Source organism: Carassius carassius, chromosome 23 (genome assembly GCF_963082965.1).
Source record: "Carassius carassius chromosome 23, fCarCar2.1, whole genome shotgun sequence".
NCBI classification, from domain to species: domain Eukaryota; kingdom Metazoa; phylum Chordata; class Actinopteri; order Cypriniformes; family Cyprinidae; genus Carassius; species Carassius carassius.
In genome coordinates, this window is record NC_081777.1 from 15457072 (window position 1) to 15476745 (window position 19674).

General features: G+C 35.8%; 1 long non-coding RNA gene across 1 annotated transcript; it reads right to left on the reverse strand.

The window, feature by feature from the left end:
- Positions 1 to 251: 251 nt before the first annotated feature.
- LOC132101921 (uncharacterized) lies at positions 252 to 3801 on the reverse strand. Its single transcript, XR_009423237.1, has 3 exons — positions 3770 to 3801; positions 562 to 594; positions 252 to 468 (listed from the first exon to the last, which is right to left on the reverse strand). It is a non-coding gene; the product is annotated as an uncharacterized LOC132101921 (long non-coding RNA).
- Positions 3802 to 19674: the final 15873 nt, after the last annotated feature.

The window sequence follows — 19674 nt, forward strand, 5'->3', positions numbered from 1 at the left end:
TTGTTGAATGTTCTTTCTTTGCAGAATAGCACTTGCATTAAATCTTCACTTGATTAAAATATTCTTAAACATACATGGTAAGAGTATATTTTTTTATATGGGGACATTAGTTTGGTTGTATTGTACCTTTGTAATTAGCAAAATAGTCTTAAAAAACCAACTTGAAAAAGAATCGGGATAAAAATCGTGAATCGTGATATCCCCAGAAAAAATCGTGATATGATATTTTTTACATATCGCCCACCCCTAGCTGCCATCCACTCGGAGATGATTTGCATGATATGTGGTTGTGTCTAAAGGGTAATGAATCAATGTTACAAGAATACTGATAGCAGCACTATTGATCCTGTAGCTTATATAAATGTTTTCAGTACCGAACAAGTCAGGAACCAAATTAGTACCAGTTCTTGAAACCCATCTCTACTTGTAATAGTTGTCTTGTTGCTGCTGCCCAAATAGTCTCTTCACCTGATGATAAATATAAGTGTTAATTTTAAAGCAATAAATAATACATTTAAATTACTAGGTGGTAACAAATATATTTCCTCATAAGGAACTCACTGAATCATTGACTCAACTGGTGGCAGCCAGGCCCTAAAAAAGTGAACAATTTGTTTACTTTTTGTGAAACAAAAGTATCAGATCAATTTGAGAATTAAACTAGCATTAAAAAGCATGCATGTGAAAAATATGGAATGATATTGCGGACTTTATTCAAAAGGAATTGCAAATTGTATTTGCAATTGCGTTTTCAATTTGTGGACGTATAAAATGTGACATAATCCAAACGCAAATGCAAATCGCGCATTACCGTTTTCATTTTCGATTACGTGAACGCACAGTGTCTGCCAAATTTAATATGGAAATGCAAATTCCGTTTGCAATTGTGTTTCCCATATCTTACGAGCTATGAGCCTGTCATTTTTAAATAGCAATATTAATTACCACATTTTCCTTTTCACTCTCTCTGCACTGTGCATGTAAACTGCCAAAACTCAAATGGAATCGCAATACCTTTTGCATTTGAATTTCCAACGTCTACACGGAAACCTGTCAATCAAGTGACAGGGGTGGGGCCATTTTATTGGGCGTGTTTGCATTGGGAAGTGACACCACTCACAGTCGACGGTAATACATAATTATTAATTTGTGTGGACTTTGTCATCTATAACCAATAAGATTAAGGATGTGTCTTACAAATTACTTCATCTTTTCTATCCTGTGAAGCTTTAAAAAATATGTTTCCTGCTATTGACACCTTATGCTCTTTTTGTGGTGCTGAACACGAATCCATTTCTCATCTCTTCTGGGAATGCACATATACAAGTCTGTTCTAGTAGAATTTTTGTATCTTCGATCGTACTAAAATGTACCATGTTTTTACTAGGGTAAATATGAGATAACGATAGTGTTTATAATTAAGCCACAGTAGCCACAAATGTACAGTTGTCTGAGACGTTATGAAATGTTCTTTAACGTCATGAACCATAAAATGTGGTCAGTGTTCTGCTATTGTTTATTTTCATAATAGTAACACAGGCCACAAGTTAACACGGTCACATTTCCTTGATTCAGCAGCAGTACGATGTAAAGCCGAGAGTCCTGTCTTGAATCTAGAGATCTGGTACTGATTCATTGTAGCTTGATAGCTCAGTGGTTAGTGACTGTCATCTCTCATGGCATACTGTCTTTTAGCGCGTGTTCGAAACCCGGGCCAACACAGACGTTCTTTATTTTTTTGTTTATCCTACTAACTTCAGCCGCCAAATGGGCGATCATACAGTGAGGAAAATTGCAGTAGTCAAGGCGAGCTGACATGTTATCAAGTACGCTGCTGTTTGCAGAATTACCGGGCCTGCGTCCTCGCAGACATCACACTCCCGAGTTGAATGCACAAAGTCTGAACTACTGAGGATGCAAGTCCGAAATCAGCGTACTTTGTATTGAGAAACGCGCGCAGACCTACGTCACCAGTCTATTTGCCTAATCTTCCCGGTGTTGCGGTTTAACTGGTTACTGTGTTATCTGGTGAACAACTTTCTGGTTCTGGTCTCCGCTGCAGATGTGCTGGAACGACGGCAGCAGACTCGGCGATTCTGAAAGCACAAACTGACGTGATATTAAGTGTTAATAAACGCAGACTTGCTGATTGCATGATTCAGATATTCTAGTTATTGATTACAAGTTATTAGTATGATCGCCCATTTGGCGGCTGAAGTTAGTAGGATAAACAAAAAAATAAAGAACGTCTGTGTTGGCCCGGGTTTCGAACACGCGCTAAAAGGCAGTATTCCGTGAGAGTGAGAGTCACTAACCACTGAGCTACCAAGCTACACTCAGCAGCAGATCTCTAGATTGAAGACAGGACACTCGGCTTTACATCGTGCAGTGTTAACTTGTGGCCTGTGTTTACCTATTATGAAAATAAACAATAGCAGAACACTGACTACATTTTATGGTTCATGATGTTAAAGAACATTTCATAACGTCTCAGACAACTGTACATTTGTGGCTACTGTGGCTTAATTATAAACATTATCGTTAACTGATATTTACCCTAGTAAAAACATGGTACATTTTAGTACGATCGAAAATACAAAAATTCTACTAGAACAGACTTGTATATGTGCATTCCCAGAAGAGATGAGAAATGGATTTGTGTTCAGCACCACAAAAAGAGCATAAGGTGTCAATAGCAGGAAACATCTTTTTTAAAGCTTCACAGGATAGAAAAGATTAAGTAATTTGTAAGACACATCCTTAATCTTATTGGTTATTAAGTATTTAGATGACAAAGTCCACACAAATTAATTAATAATTATTTATTACCGTCGACTGTGAGTGGCGTCACTTCCCAATGCAAACAGGCCCAATAAAATGGCCCCACCCCTGTCACTTGATTGACAGGTTTCCGTGCAGACTTTGGAAATTCAAATGCAAAAGGTATTGCGATTCCATTTGAGTTTTGGCAGTTTACATGCACAGTGCAGAGAGAGTGAAAAGGCAAATGTGGTAATTAATATTGCTATTTAAATATGACAGGTTCATAGCTCGTAAGATATGGGAAACACAATTGCAAACGGACTTTGCATTTCCATTTTAAATTTGGCAGACACTGTGCGTTCACGTAATCGAAAATTAAAACGGTAATGCGCGATTTGCATTTGGATTATGTCACATTTTATGCGTCCACAAATTGAAAACGCAATTGCAAATACAATTTGCAATTCCTTTTGAATAAAGTCCGCAATATCATTCCATAGAAAAACACCATCAACACCAATAATGAACAGATGACAGAATTTACAAGCCTGCCACTTGAGGGAGAAAAGGGGAAATTATTAATCCCACATACACTGAACATGATTTCGGCACCCTCGGTCTAATTAACGTTAAACTTCATACAGCGGTTTATATTCAAGTTCACAACATGGCTAGCATGAGCATCATCAAGAGCGAGCAGCAGACATTCAAACAAACTAATTAACGTTACTACGGTTAAAAAATATATATAATTAGAAAGTGAATACTGTATAGTTTATCGTGATAAATTTCAAATAATTTAAAACAGTTAAGGTTATATTAAATTTTAACAGTTAACGTTACCTTAGACCACCTCTGAGACTGCTTTTGAGCTAATTAACGAAAACGAGCATTTATTTATTAAATTGAGAAAACCTACAAAAATACAAAACACTACTCCTCTTTGATGGCATTTAACGTTATATCAGTTAAAATCTATGAATAAAAGTAGATTTATAGCGCTTACCTTTCCTCCGTGTCCGTCCGCTGGAAGTTGACCGTTGCAAAATGACGGGCACGCGCACGTCGCGCACTTCATTAGAAAGTGACGTGCGCTGCTAGTTTAAGGTTTAAATGTTCATTTGTCCTGTACTCTTTCATTAACAAACATTATCACCATTTGCTAAGTAAATTTTTTGTTGTTCTGTTATTATATATATATAATTCATGCCATCTTTTAACATGCTTGATGAATTTTTTGTATAACTTATTTCCCAAAAAATAGGCTGTTCAAATGGTATCTTAATAATAATAATACATGTAGTGCAATAATATTAAAAGTTATCTGAAGACCAACTGACCACGTCGCTACAACGTCCCCAATGGAAGTTAGCCGAGATTCCAAAAAATGGAACTTTACCACGACGTCCTCACAACGTTGCCATAAAGTAATGTCGCGCTGACCAAATGACGACTAACTGGTGACGTCCTCACAACGTTCTGTGTTTGCTGGGATAATATTAAAAGTTATCTGAAGACCAACTGACCTCGTCGCTACAACGTCCCCAATGGAACTAACTAGCGACGTCTTTTGAGGACGTGCCCACAACGTTTCTGGGAAGTTAGCCGAGATTCCAAAAAATGGAACTTTACCACGACGTCCTCACAACGTTGCCATAAAGTAATGTCGCGCTGACCAAATGACGACTAACTGGCGACGTCCTCACAACGTTCTGTGTTTGCTGGGTAGCTGAAGCTAACTGTCTAGCTAACAAGTTTGCTGGTGCTAAGTTGAGGTAATTTTTATAAATAATTTTATATTTAATTTAAATTTTATAAATAATGTATACATATATATATATAGGCTATATATGTAGGCTATATAACATTATAATATATATAACATTCTTTAATCTATATAGCTTACCAATCAACAGTTTTTGAACAGTAATATTTTTATGTTTTTAAAGAAGTATCTTCTGCTCACCAAGCCTGCATTTATTTGATCCAAAGTACAGCAAAAAACATTAATATTGTGAGATATTTTTATATTTAAAATAACTTTTTTCCCTATTTGAATGTATTTTAAATTGTAATTTATTCCTGTGATCAAAGCTGTATTTTCAGCATCATTACTCCAGTCTTTAGTGTCACATACTTCAGAAATCATTCTAATATGCTGATTTGCTGATTATCAATATTTAAAACATGAGTATTTTTTTCAGTATTCTTTGATGAATATAAGGATCCAAAAATTAGCATTTATGTGAAATAAAAAGCTTTTGCAACATTGTACACTATATATCATTCAAAAGCTTACAGTCAATATAATTTTTGTTTTTTGGAAAATAAATTATAGAAATAAGCACTTCTACTTAGCAAGGACTCTTTTGTGGGTTTGAGTCTCAGGCCGGCAACACCATGACTAAGGTTCTCTTGAGCAAGACACCGAACCCCCAACTGCTCCCCAGGCACCGCAGCATAAATGATGCCCACTGCTCCGGGTGTGTGTTCTCAGTGTGTGTGTGTGTGTTCAGTGCTGTGTGTGTGCACTTTGGATGGGTTAAATACAGAGCACGAATTCTGAGTATGGGTCACCATACTTGGCTGTATGTCAAGTCACTTCACTTTAAATTGATCAAAAGTGATGATAAAGACATAATTTTCTATTTCAGATTATTCCAGATTTCTATTTCAAAATAAATGCTGTTTATTTATTTTGCTTTCTATTTTTTTTTTCTGAAGGATTGACTGACTGGAAGATTGATGCTTAAAATTCAGCTTTGAAATATATCCAAATAAAAACAGTTAATATAAATAGGTTAGTAAAAATATAAAATTTCTAACTTTTAATTGGTTTAGTAATCTATAACTGCTGGACAATAACAAATAATAATGATTTGTTTATATACTACAAAATGTTTTTGTCAATTAGCACTGCATTGTTCATACTTTATTTATCACCTGCTGAAGATTACTTGAAAAACCATATATTGTTGCAATCGTATGTTTAATGTCGTCGTGTTTCCAAAAGTTTCTGGCCTTTTTTTTCTGTGTAAAAACTGCTTTCATACAGCGATAGCTGGACGCTTTTGCCCATATTAGGAATTTCCTGATATGACTTTCTGCACGAGAAAATATGAAAATATAATTATATTTTCCTTTAAAATGTTCTTCCTAACTTCAGGCCTTTTTATCATGTCATATATAGGCCTAATTGTGATGTTCTGTAAAACAACAAACTTTAAAATACTTTGTTCTTACTGGTGAAAATCAGATGGTCATCTCTGTTTTCTCTCAGGTACATCACAGTGTAAGCTTTCACAGTGAACATCACTCTCATCAGCGTAGTCCATATCAACAACAAAAATATATCTTGACTCCATATAGTGGTTATTTTGGAAAAAATCCCAGGTGTTTTGAGCAGTAGGATTATTAAAAATATGTGCGAATATAAAATTTAATGAAGTAGCTTATATTTAAAATTTCTGTACTTTTTTACTTAAGTACATAAAAAATTGAGTACTTTTGTACTTTCACTTGAGTAAAATTGAAAAAGGAGTACTTTTACTCTTACTGGAGTAATATTTTATTACATGTATCTGTACTTTTACTCAAGTACTTGATTTGTGTACTTCGTCCACTACTGCAGTTGGACCTACAGAAATTAGAACAGGAACATAAAGAAAGGCCGAATAATAAAACTTATCAGGAAATTAGGAAGAAAAAAGCAGAGATAAATGATATTTATTCAGCAGATATACAAAAAAAGTTACTGTTCACAAAACAACGGTATTATGAAGCAGGTAGTAAATCAGGGACTTAGGGATTAGGGACTTTCACAATAAAACAATAAGGCATAAGACTGAAGACATACAAAAATGTTTTGAATTATATTATAAACAACTTTATGACCAACCATTAATCTATAATAAAGCAGACATAGAAGCCTTAGACACACTTACTTTACCAAAGGTAACAGACGAACAAAATTCATGCCTGATATCAGAGATTACAGCTCAGGAAATAAGATCTGCTATTTCTAAACTCAAAGTGAATAAATCTCCGGGAGCAGATGGATACTCCTCAGAGTGGTACAAGTTGTTCAGGGAATCATTAATCCCAACGTTTAACTGGGTGTTAAAGAAGGGGGAGATACCATATTCATGGCGGGAAGCTATCATTTCAGTAATCCCTAAAGAGGGCAAGGATGAATTGGACTGTTCCAGTTATAGACCTATTAGTGTCCTGAATCAGGACTATAGACTTTTGACCGCAATATTGGCTAGGCGTATTGAAAAAATCTTACAGAGTATTATTCAGCTGGACCAGACGGGATTTATTAAAGAAAGACAAACGCAAGATAACATAAGAAGGGCCTTACATGTGCTGCAGCATATTAAAGAAAACCATACTGAAGCAGTGATTATGGGAATGGACGCGGAGAAAGCGTTTGATTCTGTCAGGTGGGATTTCCTTTACAGTGTGTTAGAAAAATTTTGCTTCCATGATATAATAATTAGGACAATACAAGCCTTATATACCGTCCCAACGGCTAGGATTAAGATTAATGGTAGTTTATCCAATTCTATTTCATTAAGGCGCGGATGTAGGCAGGGTTGTTCGGCCAGTCCCCTCTCTTTGCAATTTTTTAGGAACCACTTAGCCAATCCATAAAACAAAAAGCACAAATACAAGGCATAGAGATAAAGGGTACATGTCAGAAGATTGCACTTTTCGCAGATGATGTTCTAATATTTTTATCTAGTCCTGATACATCCGTGCCAGCACTCATGTCAGAATTTGAAAAGTTTGGTCAAATGTCCGGATACAAAATAAATGTACAGAAAACACACGTCCTTACTTTTAATTATAGCCCCTCTGAAGCTGTTAAAGAAAATTATAAAATTAAGTGGGATTCAAAATCAATGAAATATCTAGGAGTTAATTTGACAAAAGATATTGGCCAATTGAAATCAGCAAATTACAGCCCACTAATATCCAAAATAAAAGAAGATATTGCAAGGTGGAATTTAATCCCCTATGACTCTTACAACTAGAGTATAAGTGATTAAAACCAATGTTCTTCCCAGGGTGTTATATCTATTTCAGAATCTACCAGTGGAGATACTGGACAAGGAAGTTATAGAATGGGATAAAATTATTTCAAGATATATCTGGCAAGGAAAACAACCTAGAATAAGATATAAAACATTACAACTGTCTAAGGCGAAGGGGGGACTAGCTCTCCCGTGTTTAAAACGTTATTATCAAGCACCGCAAATAAAGCCTTTGTTGAATTTATGTAATCCCTCCTACTCTGCTAGGTGGAAAGAAATTGAATTGAAAATGACAACGGAAGCTCCAATACAGGCATTTATCGGGGATAACAAACTCAGGCATCAATCAGAAAATATACCCAATCCATGGATTGACATTTCATTTAAAGTGTGATTTGAAATTGTTACAAAGAACAAATTGACACACAACAATAAGCTGCTAAGGTGGATAGTATGTGATTTAAATCCTGCCATGATTCAAAACTGAAAATACAGTTCTGAAAGGTTGAAACTAAGTGTTCGAAAACTAAAACGAAAAAAAAGTTTTGCAAGATCGAAAAATAAGATTTGCAAGCTTGCAAAATGTAAAAAAAAATAAAAATATCTCTGCAAACATTGTTGTTTTTGAGATTTCCTTCTTCAGAACTGCAACATTTTTTTTACGATGTTGTGCAAATAATTTCAAATTTCAAAGAGTTTCAAATTTGTCTGTGTTCTCCCACTGTATTAGATTGTTTTCCAGGTTTGAAACCTTGAAATGGTGATCTGAAAACTGGTGTGTGAATAGGTGAAAAAAAGTTTTGAAACTCTGAAAACTGAGGTTCGAAAGGGCGAAACTTATTACATTACATTACATTTGCACTCCTATTGCAGACTATTTTTTTCAGAGCTGAGTTTACAACACCCACTTTGCGGAGATAAGCCCACACAGTTGCGAGTTTGCGACTCACGTGATTTGTGGCAGTGCTGTCACGCAGCTCTGCTCTGAAACTATGAAACTCAGACTGAACGAAAATGAAGCTTCGCAACCTTGCAACTAAAAAAAGCCTGGAGGGAGGGCCTTCTGCTCTTGGCCAATGCTTTGCTGTCTGCTGACGTACAGTCCAATCACAAGTCGTATTTACTGGAAAGGTGGGATTGACCGACTGCTCCGCCAATGACAAAAGCGCACAGGATACACAAACAGAGGATGCACAGATTTCTGGCCACAAGGCGGTCCTGTCGCGGTCCAGTTCTAAAATAAAGGTTACCCACTTGTCGCTGGAATTCACCATACAATTGCCAGTAGCCACCGAGTTTACCACTGATAGACCGGCGGTGCATCAGTATGTACACTCTCACCTCACTTTCCTCAGCTGGCGACTCACTTTCCTCACGCAGTGGACCACTGACTCTCTCTTCATGTAGAGACCGAATATTACAATTAAAGTGACTTCTATAGTGCATCCAAAAGAATATTTAGATATTATATTTTAATATTCAGAAAGGTGTACAGTGTATTTTTTACTTTTATTAAAATATTTCAGTAAAATTATAAATAATTGCCTATTACAAATTTATGAATGCATGGTTAACTTTTTTCTGCAATCACTATAGGCTATATGTATTGAGACATTTTAAAATCTATATTTTGTAAAAATAATAAAAAATAAACCTGAATTATAATCTAAACATCTGTATTTTCATATATTATATATATATATATATATATATATATATATATATATATATATATATTTATATATATATATATATATATATATATATATATATATAACATAAATAAGTAGGCTAATAAATATATAATGTTTAAAACATATGATAAACTATTTGTTCTCCACCACATGACTAAAATTGATACTGTGTGTGTGTGTGTGAAAGAGAGTGCTTTCTGCATTGAGGATATTCTGTAGTCTCAGACCTTCGTTTGGGTAAATCTTTACTGGATTGTCTGTACTCAATCCTTATCCATCTTCAAGAATCAGCTTAAAACACATCTCTTCCAAATGTATTTGACCTTCTAACTTTAACACTCACTATTCTTAAAAAAAAGAATAATATTTTCTATACTTTCTATTCTTTTGTATTCTATCGGTTTTCTTTTATTATACAATTAACAAAGGCAAAAAAGACCTCTAACTCCAGCTTGATCTATTCTTTTTCTATTCTATCTGTTATCAGTATTTCTTTATTATATTATTTAAAATCCTTTGTTACGTGTAAGCTAACTGAGACTTGTTATAGCACTTGTATATTTATTGTTTTTAATTGCTTCCATTGTCCTCATACGCTGTTTGTGACGGATTGAGAGAGGATAGAGCTGACATTTTGAGTCACCGACTTTGCAAAAACCCAACAAAAACACGTCCTAAGAGTCCAAAAGCATTCACTTCGCAATGAAGCCTGTTAGAATTAATAAATACAGTTAGAATGTCCTTATAATTTAAGCCATGAAAAAAAATGGTGTACGTTTTTATATTCATTGAACATTAATTATTGAGTATCAGCACGTGCATGAGCACAAATGTGCTATTAATTTTATAGCTACAACAGTGCATAAGAGCTTTGGAAAGAAGGAGAAAGTGACGCGTATTTAGGCGCAACATGTGAACGGCCCTTACCACGGTGTTTTGTTCCTTGAATTCATAAGATTTGCAACGAATCAAGTGAGCCAGTGATTCAACAGTCCATTCAAATGGACTCTTTTGTTTCCTTTCTAATAGAATCAGTCGTTTTGAACGAAAAGTTTGATTTGAACGATTCAATAAATAGCCTACTTAAAACCATGGTTTTGCTGTCACCTACTGGCGTTTTTATTGTCATCATTATTTATCAATGACAGGCCTAAACCAGAAAAGGTGCAAGCACTAGCCTACTACCAGCACAAAAAAAAAATCATTGTAATCATTATGTGAAATTAGCTACAGGACCAACCCCCCGCCCCCCAAAAAAAGAAACTGAGTTGAGGAAAGTGAGTCGTTTGCTGCGTGAGGTGAGTGTGTATACTGATGCACCGCCGGCCTATCAGTGGTAAACTCAGTGGCTACTGGCAATTGTATGGTGAATTTCAGCGACAAGTCGGTAACCTTATTTTAAATTTTAGGACAGTTTATTTTGCGTATCCTGTGCGCTTTTGTCATTGGCGGAGCAGTCGGTCAATCCCATCTTTCCAGTAAATACGATTTGTGATTGGACTGTACGTCAGCAGACAGCAAAGCATTGGCCAAGAGCAGAAGGCCCTCCCTCCAGGCTTTTTTTTTTAGTTGCGAGGTTGCGAAGCTTCATTATCGCTCAGTCTGAGTTTCAGAGTTTCAGAGCAGAGCTGCGTGACAACACTGCCACAAATCACGTGAGTTGCAAGCTCGCAACTGTGTGGGCGTATCTCCGCAAAGTGGGTGTTGTAAACTCAGCTCTGAAAAAAATAGTCTGCAATAGGAGTGCAAATGTAATGTAACGTAATAAGTTTCGCCCTTTCGTACCTCAGTTTTCAGAGTTTCAAAACTTTTTTTCACCTATTCGCACACCAGTTTTCAGATCACTATTTACAAGGTTTCAAACCTGGAAAACAATCTAATACAGTGGGAGAACACTGACAAATTTGAAACTCTGAAAACCTCTTTGCGCAACATCGTAAAATTGTTTTTGCAGTTCTGAAGAAGGAAATCTCAAAAAACAACAATGTTTGCAGAGATTTTTTTATTTTTTTTTTACATTTTGCAAGCTTGCAAATCTTATTTTTTGATCTTGCAAAACCTTCTTTTGTAAGATTTTGAGTTTTCGAACACTTGGTTTCAACCTTTCAGAACTGTATTTTCAGTTTTGAATCATGGCAGGATTTAAATCTCATACATGGGAGGTTCCTGTCAGGAGAGATCTCCTCTCGCAGGCGGAGGGTGCGCCCCCGCATGGAGCTTAGAGGCTGTAGTTGTGATCTCTGAGAAGGCACAACTCGTAGCTTCCGGTCTCTCAACCGAGGTTTTTAAGGCCGTTTTCCAATCCAGAGCTCCCTCAATGTTGAGGGGATATCTGGGTGTTTCTCGTGGTAGTTATCAGCGCTCCCCTTTTCCAAGGAGGGTCGCCTATGAGTGCGCTACTCTAAATTCGGATTTCTCCTCTCATATGAGACGGAGTTCTCTGTTTTATCACCAGAGCGCTCAGATTGGGTTGATGACTCTCAAACATACTGTTTTGAGATGCACCATTCCATTTGTGAGAGGCTCGATCAGAGTGCCACGAGAGCCCCTCCTTTGAACAGTATTTCGAAATCCATGTTATGGAAAGTGTACACGCGAGGTCTTTGTGCACTTTCTGAAATCCACACTGTGGTAAGTTTGCACGCTAGTGCTCTGCGATCTTTCTTAAATCCTTTATGGTGAGGGCTTCGCGCAGTTGCTTCTTGCCCTTTCTTGAGTTGGTAAAAGCCCGTTCATCTTGGGCGCCACTCCACCCATGTATCCTCGGATACCCATCTAAACAGGGTGTTACTGCTAGAGATCTGTTGAGACAGAATTTCAGCAAGCTTGTGCGAGAGCAAGCGGTTAACCCTATGTGACAGGGGAGACATGGTATAAAACTGGGTTCTTAGCCATATCCCTTTAAAGGAATCCTTCATGATTCCAAGCGTTGAGCTGTACCCTGGGTCGAGGCTGTAACAGGTAAAGTTTGGTATGTAGTCTAGGCCTCTGGCCGTAAGGGATAATGTCACGGACAGCCATCTAAACATCCCAGGGGCAACTCCCATGGAAATGGTAGAGTTGGTACTTAGTGTTTGCCATGGTTCTGGCCTGCACTCCCCTCAGCATGGCAGCGTGGGTATACTGTTCCCCATAGTGTCCCCTAAGAGGACTCCAGTTCCTCAGTTCCCTTGAAAGAGAACGTCTCAGGTTATGAATGTAACCTTGGTTCCCTGAGTAGGGAACGAGACACTGCGTCCTCTAGCATCCTAAGCCATGCTTCGGACGCAAGCTTCAGACGAAGAAGTAAATGACGTTCTCTCCAGGCGCTTATTTATAGTCGCGCCGGTAGTGACGTCAGAGGCTGTCGCCGGCCAACGCGTTGGCGTTTTTTCATTGTATGCTTCAGACACGGGTCACGACGAGATGTTCCCCATAGTGTCCCCTAAGAGGACCTGAGACGTTTTGTGTAAAATAGAATACCAGGGACACTCCCCTTGTTTGTTCTGGCTACCAATTTATTTTAATTTAATCTTTTCTTTTTTTATTGTGGTTGGAAGGGGGGGGGGGGGGTTCATTTAGTTCTAGGGGGAAGAAAAGAAGACATTGTAGGACAAGATCAAAATATGTATTATATGACCAAATGTGTATTTTTGTCAAGCAACTTCAATAAAATAAAAATGCTTTACATTATTAAGCCAGTGACGTTCATACCCTTGAAATGTTTTACAAAATGTACATAAGTTGGAAAATTAAATACTGCTTTGAGCTCTTCTCACTAACAGAAATGAATTGCCAGTCTGAGGCGGTCATGCTGACACACACACACACACACACACACACACGCACACACACACACACACACACACCTTTGTTTTTGTTTTCTGGGGCCATTCCATTGGCGTACTGATTTTGTACTGTACAAACACCATCGCACAAAAATGTTTGCATATGCTTAAATTTTTAATGTAATATTGTTTACAATATTAGTGGGCCCATCTGATTTACATTGGGACTACACTGGCAAGGACCTGCAAGGTTTTGGTTATGATTCAAATTATTAATTAACTTTTTATTTTGTAAAACACTCACCCATGTTTTCGATGTCGTTGCCTCATTTTCTCTTAGCACTCTTAAAAAATGTAAGGTATCATTTTTCATATTTATTGTGACCTAAAATTATATTGAATGTTTATTTTATACAGCGTGTTATATATAATTACAGTTTTATTTGCTACTATCTTCTAAGAAGAGAATAGTGTGTTTTATAACATCAATAAGCTTAAATAAATGTTGAATATATATGTTTAAATGTATGATTTTGCTTCAGTAACATTTTACTATGATGTAAAATATATTGTATTATTTAAATTAGAGATAAGCCTCTCTTTAACACAAAATGTTTATGTATGTGCGTGCTTGTTCATAATGACTTATCTGGACATCTATTTGTATAATGACATGGCTATTATGCTGAAATAATAACGTAAATTTGGTTTATGATTAAATTTCAGAATTTTGAGTCCTCATAATTAAGATTGCTTACAAAAAATATTACATAAAAAATTTAACCATATGCATAATTCTTTGTGTACAATACAACATCATAACAGCTATGGAACGTCCCCAGAAAACAAAAACCAAAACAAATCAAAAAGATTTTTATTTTAAGATTTTTATAAAAAAAGCATTTTTATTGACAAATGAAACTATAGTAAATGTTTATTTCATAAAGTATGCTATATATAATCACTGGTGCACTGGATATGTTTTGAAATGATTGTACATGTTTTTTGTTTTTGTGAAAACAACGTTTATGCAGTTTTTTATTAAAACGTGTTTTATAAGTTCAATAAACTTATAATAAATAAATGTTGAGTTGAAATGTTGAAAATGATTTGCTTTAGTAACATGTTGTCATATTCTTTAAAATAAGTCTCTTTTAACCTGTAATGTTTACATTTGTGTGTGCTTGTTTATATGATTCATCAGAGCAACAATTTGTATAATTACAAGACTTTAACACTGATATAAAAAAGGTAATGTAGTTTATGAAATTTCTGAGTTATCATAATTCAGATCACATAAAACAATATTTTATTAAAAATGTTTGTATGCAGAATTTGTGTGAGGGATAGTTGTACAGTTTGCATAGTAAAAATCATTATGTCTATGGAATGTCATAATGGAATGTAGTAATACTCCAAATGTTTGTCAACATGAGTATGCTTTTCTAAATTATAAATTATAAAACATGATGTTTCTGAAAATTAGAAAGTTTACTGTGATGGTTAGCTTTAGGGGATGATAGTGTATAAAATTCATTAATATAATGTAAATATAAATATATAAATATAATAATATCATTTCAATTGAATTGAATTATGTCAATGTAATTTTTTTTTTCCGATCCTGGTAAAATGTACAAAGTTTTTATATTTTTAGTAATGACAAAAACTAGCGTAAATGTTTTGATTGTTTTATATAATGTGTGATCACATAATTTATTTGTTTTACTTTAAAAGAAGAGAATAAGACTCGGTAGAGTCGATTGAATGCTCATGCGTGCATGAGTGATACAAACAGGGTGGGGGGAGGGGGGGGGGGGGGGTTCCAACTTAAACATTTCAATTGAAGATTTGTGATGCTTGCACAAGGAAGACTTTCTTCTGGAAAATATAAGGGTAATTTTATTTATTTAGTCTTTTATCACCAATTTATTAATAGTCATGTTACCTATTTTATTTAAATTATTTTATACAACCATTAGATTATATATGCAAGCATTGTATATATGATCTCATGATCTGATATAACTGTTTATTAATTATTGACCTTAAAATCAATATCTTTCTAACACCTCTCATAGAGTGTGTGAGAGAGAGCAAAAACACCCTGCCTTGGAACGCAACTGGACACCAGATGGGGAAAGTCCCCACATGTAGGAACAAGACCATTAAAATCTACAAAAAACAATTCTCTGGATGGAGCATAAAATGTTAAAAAAACATTCCCCGGGATGTCATCCATCTCCTGTCACTGCTCTGAAACAGTCACACATTTGTACAAATATCGTACGCCATGCCCGGAGGTCAAAGCTTGACGTTGGAATTTCACATATGCCGACATTTTTTATTAAATGTTGATTAAATGATTAAATTATATCTGATTTTTGTTTTGACTGTGGATAAATCCTTGTTAAAACTACAAAGTAATTCATTCAAGAGCAGTAAGTGATTTACTTTCATTTTCTTGGATTAACATTAAAGACACTGAGAGCAGAGCTAGTTAGACGCGTTCACTTTAAGAGACAATGCGTCCATTATAATGATACACATCCAAATTCTTTCTCAACTGTTTACTTTCACTTAAGACATAACCACAGTTTTTTTTTCGAACACACTTTCCAAGGCACGAATAGCCTACTTAGTTGAGCTTTCCTGTGTCTTGTGTTTGAATGATTTAAACTCTTTTGAATGTTTAAATTGGCACAGTTAAGATTTAGCTTTTAGGCTGGCCTCAGCCAGTCATTTGAGATCAACGGGGGCCCCCCCTCAGCCGTCAGCCCCTATAATCGACTCATTGACTTACCAGTCTACTTACTTCCTCTCCAGCAGATATCTCCTCGGAACCTCTTCCAAGTCTTTCTCCAGCATCTATACTGAGGTGTGTGCCCCATCACTCTATCTGTCAGCCTGTTTAGTCCCCTTTACGAGGATTAAGATTGTCATGTTATATGCAGTGTATGCACTTCGCGAACAAAGAACCTCTGCATGCTAATATACAGAAGACACCTGCCTCTATCAGACATGAGCATGACATGGCTTTTTCTATTTTAATTTCAAGGTTAATTTCACTTTATCAGATAGGCCGCCCCAGATCTTTCCTTACTTTATTAATAATGAATATATGTTTTCACCCAATTCCAAAATGAACTTAACAAACACTGTTTGTTTGCTTTACTTTACTGTGGATGCATTTTTAAACAAGACAGTTCCACACAGGCTTTTCATAGAGACTGAAAATAAAATTTAAAATGACAAAAAACTGACATTTTGTGGTTCCTTATAAACAATTATACAATATTTGATTTGTCATAAACATTAGACAATTGTGAATATCACAGTTGATATAAAGGTAAAATGGTGTTATAGTTGGATCAAATATACAGTCGGATCATATTCAGCAAGAGCCTTGAGAGTAGGAAATGCAGACAGCTGCAGTCTGGAAAAACTGGAGAAAGGATACGTGAACAGGAATGGATATTTTTTGTCTGGTAAACTTCCATTCACCCAAAGCCACTTAAGTTTATCGTCTCCATCTGTAGTCTGGAAACCTGTCAGAGACTATTTGAACATGCTCCAAAAAACGAATTGCTGTTGGAGAAGTTGAAAAGTCACTTTAACAAGCAGACACTGTCATTAGTCTACAGTACAGACAGAACTAACAGGATGCAGCTGCTATAATCTGAGAATCCAGACATTTGGAACAAAACATGATGCATTTGAGACACCATGTCTCATAAAATGTAAATAATAAAACACCAAATCACAAATGCACAATTTAGTTGAAGCAATTAGCAAACAAATGCCAAAAGGTGCATTTTTCCACTTAGTGAACAGTGTGTGTGTGTGTGTGTGTGTGTGTTTCACTAATCTAGTAAAGCACAAATATCTACAGTTGGAAGAATTTATGTAGTTATACATAAATCAAATGTATCAATGTAGTCTTTTATATTTTCAATTTTTATTTGAATTTATTCAATGAATCAATCAGTCAGTCAGCCAATCAGTCAATCAATCAATCAATCAATCAATTGTAGCATTTGGACTAATCAGACACACATTTATTATTTACATTTAATGAATAATCCAACAAACCCCCTCACTCAACAAACAAACTTTGAGGGTCTATGGACCCTTCCCCCGAAATAGCACTCTAAAAGGCTCCGTTACCAGTGCAACCGTCTGAAAAAACAAATTTGATTGATTGAAATACATTGAGTATTGCTCAAAAGTAAGTGTGAGATGTGATGGGTAGTAAGAACGGACCTTTCTGAAACTCACGCAATGCCCGTAAAAATGAACTTTCCTCCTTTTCACTCATAGACAAACCTTTCTACGAATAAAAAAAGATATCCCAGGACATTGTGTTTATGATTTAAACTGGTCTTGTATAGTGTCTCTTGCATTGTTTTTTGTTTTATCATGCTTTATGAATTACTAGTTAATGTTACCCCACCAATATTGTGTTTCCTACCAAGTTAATGCTCCTTTAACAATGCACACTTTTGTGTACACCACCTCCTCCTAGAGTTTGTAATTTATTAAGATAGAGACAAACCATGCTGTCAGACATGCCAATGATTTCCAACCTCCCGCTTGGAAATTCAGCCTTTCTCATTGGTCAAGCCCATCTTGAGAGGTATGACTCTTCTCATACTTTAAAGAGCTAAAGCACAGTTCCGCACCTCTTCTGCTAAATCTTCTGATTGCTGCTCCAGTGGAGGGTCTCACAGAGAGCCTGAGCCGCCACATGTGCATCCGGCAGGCAGCAACATATAGAGCTGTGTGCAGTCTCCCCAGCCTTGTGAGTAAAGCCCTATTCACGTGGGATAAGTATTATCTTGGGACCTTGAGTGATTTTGAAATCCCCCCACATCTGAATTTTGTGTAGTGCAAGCCTGTGATTTTACTCAAATTTACTGAGTTATCTCCCGGATACCTGGATGTCAAGGCTTAGAGAGTCCCGTTCTATGGTCCAGGTAGATAGCTTAAAAAAAAAAAATAATAATAATAATATAGTCTTGTGCACCGTGTCATGCGTTTCACTAGGTTAAAATAATATCTCAAGCTTAATGCTTGATTTATTTGTAATACATTAACATTAAAACCTTTTTAGCTTTCTCTTTCTGCAAATTGTATGTAGCAATATGACAGCACCCAAAATACTATCAAACACTTTAATGCAGCTCCATTCTTCATGAAATATGGATAAAAAGGCACACAGGAAACAAAAACCTAGACAAAATTGGAATTCACCATCATTGAAATGCCCTCGATCCGACATTTCTCTCTCTTCACTCCCGACATTTTTCACATCTTTATTTCAGGATTGCGGCTTGCAGTTCCACTGCCGCCCACAGGACCAGCAGGCCCCATTTTACAACCATGTGCTTACTCATGTGACAGGACTCTCTTAACCACAACAGAGTCAAGAACAACCTCAGAGTTTCAAGAGATTGCAACTTAGGCCATGGAATGTAACCACCCAGACCTTCTTCAGAGGCTTCACAAAAATCTAGTTCTACAGCCAAGTCAAATGGATGTATTGTTCCATTCACCAGACAGAGGTTCAATGTAAGCTATACTGTGCTTTGAATTAGAGATTGATGGATGGTTCTTTCAGATGGTCAACTCGGCCTCATTCCCCCAGTTTCTATCCGGTTTCATTCATCCAGTTTCACTTGCCCTTCCCCCATGTATGAGTGATTGTATGTTTGTTTGTTTGTTTAGATTAGTTGTGTACATGTGTGTTAGTGAATAGCTAGTAAAAATTTTGTGCATTTTGATTCTGTCTCTGCTTGTGAATAATGTCCTTTTACAATTCCGATCTAGCCATATGCTCTAATACATTAATACTGTAGGAAAGATATTTTCTGTGGCCACGAAAATATTCTTTCTTAAAGTTGATATGAATTTACACTGAATGTTCGCTGGATGAACAGATTATTGATGGCAATTTTATTCTGCTAAAGTTACTACCGACAGCTGATATAATTAATTGTAATTATTTATATACATTTGCATTGTGCAGTAAATTTTATACAAATGAATGAATTAATAAATCAATCAAAATACTACAGACCTTTGCCACAAAATGTTATTAACTTCAGCAAAAGTTATTTTTACGCTGCAATTGTGGCAAAGAATCTTCATCTGTCATGGCATTTACAGTATGTTTAATTATGTTTTAATGTCTCACAATTATTACATAAAGTCTGAACTCTCTCAAACTTACCATGTTTGTGATTAGATTAAGAAAAGCAAAATATGGAATGTAAAATCATTGAGTGATTTACATGTGATTTACAAATCCTATCATTCTAGTTGCCAAGCATGACATTAACATGAGTTTGATTGACTGATTGATGGATTACAATTTTAGGACAATTAAAAATAAACTGTAAATAAACAAGT